Here is a 10,059-nt window from a genome sequence, read left to right as displayed (position 1 = left end):
CATTTGGTGTGTTTTTTAACATCAACCATTAAGATTGGACCAGCCACCTTTGGAGTTGACCCCTCCTTTACCATCACTTCCTGCCCCATTCCCTCTAAGATCTAGGAAGAATTTAGATCCTGTCCATTGGCATCTTTCCTCAAACATTGTCAAATGCTGATGGGCCAGGATTTGATTCTCTGTACTACACACACTCAACTAAGGGGTGGAGTTATTACTAACTGGCTAAAAATGAGCGACTTTGTGTTTCCTTTTAGCAGAATACCCCCAAAAGTCCTCTCTTCTGCTTATTAGGGAGACCAGCATCTTTACTGAATGCTTAAATGGAAACCTCCACCAAATTCTTAAAATGGAAATTTAGTACTCTCCTAGCCTAGATATTTTTCTGAAAAATATTTGCCAAAACTGAGATTCTTCAGACATTTTACATGGTCTCACTAATTACAGTGAATTGCTGTCTGGATCTTATAAGGAAGGACACTTTTCCCCTTGTTTTCATCTCTCCTTTTTATATTTTTTACTTTCTATGTATAACATAAATACCTATATATTTTATATGCTGAGGGTAACCCATTTATAAATTAAGAGTACATTTTACATGGTCTCACGAATTACACTGAATTTCTGTCTGGATCTTACAGGGAAAAATACCTTTTTTTTTTTGCCTTTGCATCTCTTTTTTATATTTCTTACTTTGTATGTATTACATACATGCCTATATATTTTATATACTGAGGGTAGCCCATTTATAAATTAAGAGCACATTGTATTCAGTAGGTTATTATGGGGCTGGTCTTAAGTGGACCACTCTGTGTATAAATATTTTGGGGAAAACAGTTATATACATTTTTGGGCAATGGTTATGCATATTATTTACCAGGAGAAACATTTTCTTAAAGAGCCAACATTTAAAATTTAACATATATGTTCTATGTCAATAAAAGAAAATATACTTTATTGTGACTTCAACTATATTTCTTATACCTTACATTTTTGTTTGATTTACCTGGATATATCCTAAAAAAAAAAAAGAAAAGCTGTGGAATACTACAGAAAATATTGTTTTCAAACACAAGTACTACTCCATATAAAGTTATTTTCCTTTGACATAATTTAAATATATTTGGGATCCTTTTAAGGGGATGTCAAAAAAGGTTAAAATGTTAAGTAGGAAAAAAAAGCCCTTAGCAATAAAGCCAAGAATCTCTTTCCATCCAAATATGTTATTATTTGCTGATAAGCAATTATAATTTCTATTTGGGATGACAGAGAATTACCTCTGCTTACTGTCATTACAACTTAAAAAAAAGTTTACTATTAGAAATGGCTTCCAGTAAAATTAAGAATTTCTCAAAATAGTTAGTGTCATGTGTTATAAAACTTACCTAATCTAGCTTCTTAATGTCAATTTTTAAAATATCTGAAGATTAATTTCTGTTTACTACAAATAAGAAAGTACTGCCTCCTAATTATTTTCTTTAATCAGCGATTAAAATGGAAAAATATTTATGTTAATATAAAAAGTTCTGTTTGGAATTAATGCTAGCTAGCATTTGCAGTTCTCATTGTGCTATTTCTAAATTGTTGAATCTGCTGTGTTTTATTGATGCAGCTGCCACTTTAGTGACATAAATATTATAGCAAGTTACTGTGAAATTACTACTTTGTGGCAGGGTACTTTTAAACATAATTATGTTTCTACAAAGGTAGGTTGAGTTAATTGTAAATAATTGTGAAAATCACTGTTCAAATAATTTTAAGATTACATTGATTTTTCTGGTAATTGCAATATTTATAAATGTTTGAAATTGTACACACTGATATTTCATGATAAATGTACTTAAAATAAATTGACCCCTCATTCTTATCTGCATTTCTCATTTACAGACTAGAACTAGATCAAAGTTAAATTAAGAAAGATGTTTCAGGAAACGTGAAACTCGGCTGTTAGCACTTGATCAGGCACATTCTGAAGAATTAATCAACAGTCAAGGAAGTAGTTTCTAGAATGTTGAGCACCTTCATCATTCTATTAGAAAACATGACACTGTCCCATCTCAGCATCCAGAAAATACCCTGGCAAGGTCACCATAATCAATAGGGTCTAACCATGACCTTGTTATACTGGTTTCATTCTATGCCTCTGTTTTTCTCCACCTGGTTAGTCAATGGAGTCAACTATACCATCGTTCTCTCAACTCAATAGCCAACACCTCAATCTTTTGTTGCCAACTAATCACAAAAATAAGGAATGCATCTTTGCTTCCATAAATGTTATCTTAGAATTTTTCAGTGTGCTTCTTTTGAAGTGCCCAAAGCTCAATTCTTTGGTTTATGAGTGTTTTCTATCACATGGGAATGAAGAATAATATTTATTTAGGAGAAACCACCAAATGAAAGATGTCATAGCACAGAAACCAACAATATGAACAGTAGAGAGGTAGTATTTAACTCAGAGTATCTACCTAATAGTAAATAGAAGTACAAAGGTTATTTTTTACAGCTTTATTGAGGTATAATTGAGATACAAAAAGCTACACATGTAATATATAATTTGATGAGTTTGGACATGCATACACCCATGAAACCATCACCACAATCAAGGTAATAAACATCATCCACCTCCAAAAGTTTCCTTGTGTCCCTTTGCTCTTTTTTTTGTGGGTGTGTGGTAAGGATGCTTAACACGAGATTTCCCCTCTTAATTTAAGTGCACAATATCAAATTGCTACCTGTAGGCACTATGTTGTACAGCAGATCTCTAGGGTTTATTCATTTTGTATAACTACCATGAACAACTCCCCATTTTCCCCTTCCCCTCAGCCCCTCGTAACTACCAATTTACTGTTTCTATGAGTTTGACTATTAGATTCCACACAATAGTAGATCATGCAGTATCTGTCTTTTTGTCTTTCTGTATGGGCTTATTTCACTTGGCATAAGGTGTTCCAGGTCCATCAATGTTGTCACAAATGGTAGGATTTCCTTTTTAAAGGCTGAATAATATTCCATTATATGTATATACCACATTTTCTGTATCCGTCAATGGATATTTAGGTTGTTTCCATATTAGGCTGTTGTGAATAATGCTGCAATGAAGATAGGAGTGTAGATATCTCAGATCCTGATTTCAGTAAATTTGCATATATTCAGAAATGGAATTTCTGGATGATATGTTAGTTTTATCCTCCATACTGCTTTCCACAGTGACGACCAATTTACATTCCCATCAACTACAAGGGTTCCAAAAATTAACTTTTAATAGCTTGTTTTAACTAATATTTAAATAATGGAGTTTACTGGATCTGTTATTCTTGCAACTTAACTTTCATAAGGTCACATAATAGACAATTAGAAAACTGACTTTAAAGCAACTTGAGTGCTACTTGGTCTATACTTTATAGATACATATCTGGTCTCTGATACAATATAAGATGTGCTAGATACTGTAGACAAAAAACTCAAGTATTTCCTAAGACTTCTCTGTCATCAAATTTAGTGAAAACGACGCATTAAATTAATTTTGAGGACTGTAAAGATAAATTTTCTGAGAAGCAGAAAATAGGTTAAAAACAAGTTGTCCAATTAGACCAGTATCTATTTGCCACTTTTCATCCTGTTTCAGATAACTAGTTCTACCTGATAGCATAATTGTTGAGAGGATGGCAATATTTTTAAACAGCCTCAGGCCTTTATTTTCCTGTTTAGTATTAAAATTAAGTAGCTTCTTGTTTTCCTCATTAGACCTGATATTTATCTCATTAGTTGCTTGTTATTGTATGACTAATTTACAAGTAGATTTTGTAAACATCAAATCATTTCAATCACCACCAAAACATCAATCAAAAAAGACAGGTTAAATTGGTACAGCTACACAATAGAAAATCTGTAGCTGTAAAAAATGAGGACACTCTAGAAACATGGAAATATACCCAGGAAAAGTGAAAAGACAAGGCGTTGAGTACTGCGTAAGTGTACTACCTTACTATTGAAAAGAGAAAGCTAGGATGTTTGCCTATGCTGGAAGGACATATAAGCTGCTAATAGTGTTTACTTGTGTGTTACATGCCAATGAGTCAGCTCCGACTCCTGGCGACCTTATGAATGAGTGACCCACAATGTCCTGTCCTTAGCCCTGTTCAGCTCCTGACACTCATGCCGATGGCTTTTGTGGAGTCAGTCCACCTCATAATTGGACTTTTTCTTGCTACCCTCTATTTTTCACAGCATTTTTGTCTTTTCTGAAGACTCCTACCTTCTCTTGGTGTGCCCTAAGTTGAGGAGCTTCAGTTTTGTCATGTTTGCCTCCAGAGACATTTCAGACTTAATTTGCTTTAAGACCCACCTACCTGTTCATCTTTCTGGTGGTTTGGAGTATCTGTAGAGCTCTTCACCATATTTCAAGTGAATCAGTTTTTTCCCTATCAGCCTTCACTGTCTAGCTTAAGTATCCATACATAGGAATATGAGGGTGTGGATGATCTTAGCCTTGGTCTCTAATGACACATCTTTGTTCTTGATCTTCCCTAAATCCCTGTCTGTCCCAAGTCTCAGCCTTCTCTTGATTTGTTGGCTGCAATCGCCATTTTAATGGATGACTGAACCAAGGTAAGCAAAATCGTGAACAATGTCAATGTCTTCGTTGTCTGTGTTAAAGTTGTGTATTCTGTAGGCATAATTTTTGTCTTGATGTAGAAATCACTTGATAAATTGAGCATGTGGGGACGGGGGTGGAAAAAAGCATATATACCGGAGGTGCCAAAAAAATGTATACAAGTGGACAGTGGGCAGTGTTGCTCAAGCAGTAGTTCGCCGTCATCAGAAGTGTCTGGACGCTGATGGTAACCACTTTGAGCACCTCTTGTAATTGCAGACGTCCAATGCGACTTGTATTCATCTTTTGTTATTGGTATATATTGAGTATTACAATTTTAATACAGTTTTCTTAAAATGTGTATACATTTTTTTGGCACCCTGTGTGTGTGTGTGTGTGTGTAATTTACAAAACCGGTTTAAAATTTTTGAACTTAAATTCAGAGGTCATTGTACATGAATATTCATGGCAGCATTATTCATAATAGCCAAAAACAGGAAAAATCCAATGTCTCAATTAATGAATGGATAAACGAAAGGTGGTCTATCCATACAATGGTATATTACTTAGCTATAAAAATGAATAAAGTACTGATGACATGCTACAACATGGTGGAGCCTTGAAAAGTATGCAAAGTGGAAAAAGCCAGACACAAAAAGCCACATGTTGTATGATTTCATTTATAGGAAATATCCAGAATAGACAAGTCCATAGAGACAGAAAGATTAATGGTTATCAGTCCGGGGGGAGGGGAAGTGGGAAGTGTTAATAGGTACAGGGTTTCTCTTGGGGTGATATGACCAGTAGGTTGCCTGATGGCATGTGAGCTTGTAACCCCTGAAATGAGCCCTTTGAAGGAAATAAATTTTATTCCTTGAAAGATGGAGGTTAATAAATTTAACTCCTTTTTATTTCCACTTTCACTATTTTTCAAGCATTTAGTATTGGAAATAAGAAAAGTTCTTTAGTCACTGATACATAAAAGATTATGACGAAACATGATCTGGTGTTCCATTCACCTTCCCAGGGGTTTTCATGGTTTGTCCAACAGAAGAACATACTGATATTAAAGGATGCAGTTAACTTGTTTGCCCCAAAGACTTGATAAATGAGGCAGTCTTCTGAAAGGATTAACCAAAACATATTACCATCATTATCAGTAACTTTTCCCTAAGTGAACCCTCTTAACTGCCATTTCTTAGTTTTCGGAAAAGTTTAATTTCGTCTGTTCATCTTCTTTTGCCCCAAACTCAGTTTAAACCTTCTGCCTTTAATTAATTCACTACCATATCTTTTTACTACAGAGCTTACAGAAGGAAACCATAGGTCTGTTTGTAATCCACCTCTTCAATTAATTGTAAATCTAATTCAAATGGCAGTAAATTTGCAAGTTCACGTTCTACATCACTGGTTTCTCAGCAGCCAACAAAGCTCTTTTTAAAACTTTTTTATCAAATTATTTGTTTGGAAATAATACTGCTCTTAGAAAAATTGGAAAATAAGATTAGAAAGACGAATAGAAAATCATCCATAGTCCTAAAATAATGCCTGTGGTTATTTTGATTTCCCCCCCAAACCTTTAAGCATATTCATAGATCTTGAATGTTCATAAACTTTACATGACACTGCGTATTGTCTTGCATATTAAAATTTTTATATATATGGACACATAAAGGTGAACCAGAAGTATAAAACTTGCATAGGGATGATAGATACCAAGTTTAGGATGTGGTTACCTCTGGAAGGGGGAGAATGGAATCAGGAAAAGACTTCACTGACACCTGAAAAGTTACATTTCTTAAAAAATTAAAAGAGCTAAAGCACGTAGAGCAAAATCTTAAGATTTGGCTGAGTGGTGGGTACACATGTATTTACTATATTGTCTATTTTTCTGTATGCTTGAAGTACTTCATAATAAAAAGATAAGGTGGATTGCCCTAATTGTATGTATCTAAGTCCATCACTCGCTGTCTATCAGTGTAATTTTGTTTATCCTGATAGCTCTCACAATTGAAAGGGCTGAAATCTTACTGATCTAATGGGACAATTACTTCAAGCACCTTATGTAAAGTGTGAATATACAGAAGCAATAATGTGTATCAGAAATTATATCCTTGCTTAGCCACTTATGAACTGAATTTAGAAGATTCAAGAAAAAATACCCATTTGCCTTATTTCCTGTATAGTACCTTCCACAAATTTTAATAGATAAATGCACTGCTGTAAGCTCACCACATTTATAATTACATATTAAAGGTAGAACATTTCGGGACAGAAAAGTCTCAACTCTATACCTAAGTTCAATGTCAAGGGAAAAAAATAATAGTGATCGTTATAGTATTGGATTTTAAGTCAGGCACCTGTTTTATTGCAGGTTCCAGTTCATTACAGTCGAAAAAGCATTAAATAATAAAACTGGATACAATTTGTCTCCTGAACATGTGTTTAAAGGACCACAAAGACATGGATAAAATACAATGGTAGGGTGATGATTGAAATGATTAACACCTAAACACCTACTATGGAAGGGAAATGTCTGCTCTGAAACTGAACAATTACCCGGTTTCACCTATGCTGGGTTTGCTTTCCCATTATGGCTTAGTATCTCACTTCTCTTTGCTCATGCTCTGTAATGCCAACATTAAGTGACTGTAACATGGACAGATGCCGAACCTTTCTGATGAAATGTCTCAAATATCTAGTCACAATGTGTGCTATACAAGATTCCCCTATCTGTTTTTGTAAAATCTGATACATTTAATTTTGGCATAATATTTATATTAATATTTCAAAAATACACTTTCGTGTTTAATAAAACCACCAAAGAATGCAATCATGGCCTATAGCATGTTTTTGCTCCAAACACCAGACTGCTGTTGCATTGAAGGCAGTGAATTCCATCACCGGGGTTATAAGATCCAGGGCTGTAAATCCCACAGCACTTAGGACATTTGGGATGTTTCAGGGTATTTATTTATTCCATACCCCGGAGAGCAGCGATTAATCCAAACCATATGGAGAATACCTGCAATATAGTATACCGTGTTTCCCTGAAAATAAGACCAGGTCTTATATTAATTTTTGCTCCAAAAGACACATTAGGGCGTATTTTCAGGGGATGTCTTATTTTTTCATGTACAACAATCTACATTTACTCAAATACAGTCATGTCATCTTCTGGAACAACATCATAACATACTAAATGCGTCCATCTGGCTGATGATCCTAACTGGGGCTTATTTTCTGGGTAGGTCTTAGTTTCGGGGAAACACGAGTATTTCAGGCAATGACTCTGCATGTCTGCCTAGAACTTCTACTTGTTGATTAAAAAATCTATGAGATTTTTAGCCTTCAATAGCCTTTTGGAAGATTCACAACTATGGTCTGCACGTGGCTTGGGTCCTTTTTCAGTGTCTAGAGATGAAATGAAAATGTAAAGAACAATTCATTTTGCAAATCAGCCTTTTGCATTTAATGTGATGGCATTCAGACTTCCCATGAAAGGTCAAGAACCAATTTGCTCAAAATCTGAAGTTTCTTCTCAAAATAAATATTATAGATACTATTACAGGGATCTGCATGATATGGAGCTGTGAACTGGAATAAAAACGAGGCTCATGATAAGCATATACAACATATTTTAGTTGATGATTTTTTGATAATTTCTTCCCCAGTAGGTTTATACTCGAGGAAACATGTGTAAACACCAGTCATCCTCTCCTCGAAGCTCTGAAATGCAAGGCTTCCTGTGGATGTTATTTGTGCAGCGCTGTTTTCTGAAATAATTTTTCCTCTTGGCCCGTGCCATCGGAATGATGGCTCTATCAGTTCTGAGTTTCGCAGTCGTTGGGTTACACACAACACATGCGGAGTTTTTTGATGGAGCAGAACATATACTTTCACTGGAAAATGTGATGACCCTACTATTTTCAGCAAATCTTGGGTCAAGCGAAAACCTCTTGGTAATCGAATCAAAAATCGAACTGACGGGGGCGCCCACACTACACAGGCGGAGAGCAGAGGACAACCGCTGCCCTGGAGAGCCAGGAGCCCGCGGCCCCGGCCCGCCGCCTGCCTCGGCGAGCCCGGCGTGGGGTCGAGACCTCCATCCACTACGCCGCCACCTGCCGACTGTAGGTGCAGAAGGTCGTTAGGCAGCTTGCACCTACCTGCATGCCGGAAGTTGGCCTTCCCTGTGTTTTCAAAGTCGATCACTCGCATTCTATATTTCACCAGCTTGCTAAAAGCCTTGTGGAATAGGATCTAGTGACTAACTTGAAAAACTGGTTTCTTGTTAGAAACAAATTCAACTCTAGGGGGCGCTGCTTTCCACACTCAGGCTTTTCGGTCTTCTCAGGCATCTTTCCTATCAGGGTGTACTGCAGAGGTTGCTAGAGTACTCGTTTTGCGGGTGTTCATAATTAAATGAAAACACTGTAGTGACCGCGGAAGATGTCCAGGATGCTTTCACGTTAGGATTATAAAAACCAAAGACTTAAGTGATGCCATCAATCCATTTACACTTTCCTGCAGCTGTGATTTTTCTTAAACTTTTCAGCTCATGATAAAAGATTTATAGAGGGGCCAGCCTGGTGGCTCAGGCGGTTAGAGCTCTATGCTCCTAACTCCGAAGGCTGCCGGTTGGAAGTACACACTATAAAAAATATATATATATATTTATAGATAATTTTCTTCATAATCTATAATTTAACAATTATTAAAAACTGAAATATCTTTGCTAATTACACATTATATACTCTCCCAACTTTATTCAATTATAAAGATCTTAGTTACAGCCTATTTTTATTTTTTTTTATTTTTATTTATTTATTTAAAGATTTTATTGGGGAAGGGGAACAGGACTTTATTGGAGAACAGTGTGTACTTCCAGGCCTTTTTTCCAAGTCAAGTTGTTGTCCTTTCAATCTTAGTTGTGGAGGGTGCCGTTCAGCTTCAAGTTGTTGTCCTTTCAGTCTTAGTTGTGGAGGGCGCAGCTCAGCTCCAGGTCCAGTTGCCGTTTTCTAGTTGCAGGGGGCACAGCCCACCATCCCTTGCGGGAGTCCAACCGGCAACCTTGTGGTTGAGAGGACGTGCTCCAACCAACTGAGGCATCCGGGAGCTCAGCGGCAGCTCAGCTCAAGGTGCCGTGTTCAATCTTAGTTGGAAGGGGCGCTGCCCACCATCCCTTGCGGGACTCGAGGAGTTGAACTGGCAACCTTGTGGTTGAGAGCCCACTGGCCCATGTGGGAATCGAACTGGCAGCCTTCGGAGTTAGGAGCATGGAGCTCTAACTGCCTGAGCCACCAGGCCAGCCCCATCCTATTTTTAAACACCTCTGTTTTGACGCTTAGGATGACATAGTAGAAGCGACAATCAACCAATTCCAAGGCAAAATTGTGCCCACATTATTTTGCCAATACCAACCAAATTCATCATTGCTTATTTTATTGTTTTTACCTTTCATC

The 10,059-nt window shown here is 36.6% G+C and overlaps 1 pseudogene; it reads right to left on the bottom strand.

Annotated features, from left to right (window-relative positions):
- Positions 1-7,848: 7,848 nt before the first annotated feature.
- Positions 7,849-9,263, bottom strand: LOC117019467 (zona pellucida-binding protein 1-like; annotated as a pseudogene).
- Between the last annotated feature and the right edge of the window lie 796 nt (positions 9,264-10,059).

Source organism: Rhinolophus ferrumequinum, chromosome X (genome assembly GCF_004115265.2).
Source record: "Rhinolophus ferrumequinum isolate MPI-CBG mRhiFer1 chromosome X, mRhiFer1_v1.p, whole genome shotgun sequence".
Lineage (NCBI taxonomy): Eukaryota > Metazoa > Chordata > Mammalia > Chiroptera > Rhinolophidae > Rhinolophus > Rhinolophus ferrumequinum.
Note: the sequence above shows the minus strand (reverse complement) of the source record. Positions and strands in the feature narration are given on the sequence as shown.